Source organism: Plectropomus leopardus, unplaced genomic scaffold (assembly GCF_008729295.1).
Source record: "Plectropomus leopardus isolate mb unplaced genomic scaffold, YSFRI_Pleo_2.0 unplaced_scaffold4646, whole genome shotgun sequence".
Lineage (NCBI taxonomy): Eukaryota > Metazoa > Chordata > Actinopteri > Perciformes > Serranidae > Plectropomus > Plectropomus leopardus.
This window is the reverse complement of record NW_024650957.1, coordinates 1-3,947: the sequence shown is the minus strand read 5'-3', so window position 1 is coordinate 3,947 and position 3,947 is coordinate 1. Positions and strand designations below refer to the sequence as shown.

Here is a 3,947-nt window from a genome sequence, read left to right as displayed (position 1 = left end):
CCTGGTGGTTTTTGTCTCCTAGAGAGAGCAGAGAGGAGTCCGGCGCGTCCTTTGGGAGTGATGGGTCAAAAAATTACAAAACCTGTTTCTCTCTTTTCTGGTAAGATTGTGTTAACATTGAAACATAAAAGTGTGAGTTAATAAGTAGTGTCAGAAGAAGAGAGAAAATATTCATTTTGTACAGAATTAATTTTTACTGAAGTTTTATGATCTATCTTTTTCTCTCTTATCTACCAGGAGGAGAATACGTATGAAAAGACATCAGGAACGGTGCGAAAAGAGCACCAATCGTGTCAGAGACAGAGCCCTTCTCAGGTAATTTGTTATATCCCTAAAAATCTGACTATTTATTGATCATTTGAATACACACGGCTGATTATTTAAGATGTTATTATAATTTTAGTATCTGTGTTAGCCAACATGCTGCTATAAATAAATAAATAAAATGGCTGCAAATATTAGGTGCATGAAATGCCCTCTTGAATTTCTAAGTTTCAGTAAAATCGTTTTCTTTTCTTTAAATTAAGGCCTCTGCAGTCTCATAATGACACATACGATGGACTCGAAGTAACCGGCAGTAAAGAATCACTCTAACTAGAGACAAATATTCAGCGGTAACAGAATCAGCTCTACTGAAGCCGTTTTCTGATGTCTGCTTGATGATTTCTGTGTATCCAGAAGTTTCTGTAGCTGGATGTCTTATGATCTAATTTCCCATCCTGGTGATCTTTCTCTGTTTTCTACCAGAATTTGGGGAGAATGGGAAGAGTCCAGCGACTCTGGTGTGTCTCTGAAGAGTGATCAGTCTGCAGGTCGAACAATTAATTTCAAAGAAACCCCCCCCGTCAGGTAAGTTTTGATCATTAAACTGTTACGGCATTCACTGATGTTTTGCGCCTCTTAATACTCAGACTGTCTGAGAATGATCCTCTATGATGAGCAGATTAATGTAATAATAACAATAATAATAATGACAACTTTATTTATATAGCAAAGTGAAAACCGAGTTTATAAAGTGCTTTGCAAAAAAGGCAAAGCAGAAGCAAGACGGGTTCATTATAGAGGCAACACAACTGTGAGAGACAAAATTTAAAGTAAAATTAAACAAGAGAAACAATAACAAAACAAAAATAACAATAACGACCCATACTGATAGAAGTATACAATTCAAAGAATATTCACAGTAAACAGAAATAATAGCAGCAATAATCGAATTAAACAGGATCAAAATCAACTTTTGCTTCATTGTCTGATGTGTTTCTGCAGTTGTGACTGACCCCAGTGGTGTTATTGATTTAAAAGGTGTTTGATCTCGATTTTAAGTTGTTGATGAAATTATTTAACATGGAGGTGCTGATGGTAAATGCGATCAACTCAACGAAAATTTCACATTTTCTTCCACACATTTCCTACTTTTTATTTGTCTAGTTGGTTTCTCAGATGAGTTTCCATAGAAATGACACTCTTAACATCTTAAATTTTAGTACCCACCGCTTGCAGTTGTAATAACGTTTTGTGTTTCTATCACAAAAGGACGTGATGATCCAGGATCCAGCATCGATGAGGCACCCGCCAGCAGCTATTTCTGTTTCTCTCTCTGTGGCATCACTTCTGCTGCTGCTTCCTGCATCACTCAGTATTCAGAAATCAGCGTAAACACCAACAATTATTCTCTAATCCATCTTTTGTGTACATACTTATTCTATTACTTACTTATTATTATGTGCACATACCTTATTTCCTCTATGTACATACTTATTTTATTACTTATTTATTGTTATTTGTTATTGTTATTTTCTTTGTTACATGTCACTTTTCTTTTTTCATGCTGCTGTAACATTTGAAATTTCCCCCAATGGGGGATCAAAAAAGGAATATTCTATTCTAATGATGTGACATAAAGGAGTGACATATACAGAGAGGGTAAAAAGACAAAGATGCATACGTGCATGATTCATTAAGCTGAATTTGTTTTAAACTGCTATTCTTGAAGCATTCAGGCAGTAAGATTTCTAAGCCACATCACTATAATGTAAATGTGCAGATGAGTGATATTTGAGGAGAGAAGAGGAGGTCAGACACTTTCTACTTTTATACCAAAGAGCTCAACATGTTCTTGAGCCAGTCAGACAGAAGTTAGGGGCCTGCACCTGTTACCTATTACTATTCAGCACAACACAACCCCCAAAGTGACCCCCCCTTTGGTCCAACTATCAAGCAGTTGATTGTTGTTGAAGGGGCCACAACTGCTCAACATTGTGCTACTTAGTAGTAAATGTGCGCACGTGTGCATACTATTTACTATTTACTGTTTACTACTTACTACTTACTACTTACTACTTGCTGCCGCCAATACGTGGTTAGCGAGTGTCTCAGTGGCAGGCACCCTTCAAAATTTCTGCTGAAATTTTCCAGTTCTTACTCTTTATCTTCTGCCTCAAACTTTGCACCGCAGAGGAATTAAAGATGCCACTTACCGATTAATGGCCATCAGTTGGCCCTTGTGCCCTGAGGCCCTGTGTGTAAGTGAGGCCCCTCCTCCTCCTCACATACGTTAGTGGCCTCTCAGCAGCAGGAACCCTTCAAAATTTCTGATGAAATTTTCTAGTTGTTATCTGCTGCATGCAGACATTGGGTGTTGCTGTGTGTGTACCTCAGGCTTAGAAATGTAGGTAAGAAGGTCACTGTTGCTGTCAGGGTTTTTTGATCGCTCTGTGTGTGTGTGTGTGTGTGTGTGTGCGGTAATTGATGTAAACAAAGAAAATGGACACCTTAATGCATGATAAAATGAATGAAGATTATTATGTTGCTATTGAACCCACTAAATCAAAAGAAGCATATAAAAACTAAACTAAAAAAGAGACTATATGACTAATCTTTCAACTCTGCTTGCATCAAATGTTGGGTAGTTCACTTTATGACAAAGTATACAAAGTAAACAATGTGTGGTTTTTATGCGATAATCTTAACTTGCAAAGTAACTAAAGTTGCCCAGAAAATGTGGTTAAGTAAAACACATTTCCCTCTGAGATGTAGTTGAGTCGAGGTAGAAAGCTGACTGAGAACACAAGTAATAAGTATTACAGTATATATTATTAGTGTTGTAAATGTCCAGAAAATTTCATTTTGTAATCCAATCATTATACATTTACGGTTATCCTAGAAAATAAAACATTTTAATATACCTTTTATTTTTGTGTTTATTTATTTTAGCACTTTTTAGGGTAATCTTTGGTTGCTTATTTTTATGTAATTTTCGTGTGATTTTTTGTAAATTTCCTGGTAATATCTTGACTTTTATTTTGTTAAGTTGCTCACAGCCTTCTCCCTTACATGCCTTTGAAAGAAATCAAACCAGGTGTCAAAGGGTTAAACTCCACTCTCACAGCAGTGCTCACAAGTTTCAATATGACATTTTCTTTCACAGTCAGTCATCACCCCCCCCCTCTCTGTCTGACTCCCTGTAAAACTGCTGCAGCGGCTTTAAATGTTGCTTAACTTTTAAATTATTTTTATTATTTATTCTTTCACATGCTTTTGTTGTTAATTCTTCCTGGCTCGGGATTTTATCTGTAAGTGGACTAAAGCTGTTTTGACAAAAAAAAAAAAAAATAATAATTTTGGGGTTTTGGATGTAGTCGAATAGTTTCACTTTTGCTCCTCGTGACGCAGTTAATTTTCACCATCGCAAGGTGTTGTAGCCACTTGTTTTACATACTTTAATTTAACATATCGCCAGAGTCCGTGTACTTTTATTCGATTATTTAATGCGTGAAGAAAGCGTAAAAAAAGCTTCTTCATATGTAGGCCACAGGTGATGGTGTGCTGAGGACTGCTGTTTTCGTCTTGAAACAGGAAGTCAGATAAACAAGAAAATCTCCAGAATCTTTAAACGACTAATCCCACAAACTGCGCCAGCAATGCGGAGCATGCAAAACAAAAAATGA

The 3,947-nt window shown here is 36.5% G+C and overlaps 1 long non-coding RNA gene across 1 annotated transcript; it reads left to right on the top strand.

Annotated features, from left to right (window-relative positions):
• The first annotated feature begins 8 nt into the window (after nt 1-8).
• On the top strand, nt 9-1,664 carry LOC121939370. Its single transcript, XR_006105451.1, has 5 exons — nt 9-100; nt 238-315; nt 528-614; nt 748-849; nt 1,534-1,664. It is a non-coding gene; the product is annotated as an uncharacterized LOC121939370 (long non-coding RNA).
• Nucleotides 1,665-3,947: the final 2,283 nt, after the last annotated feature.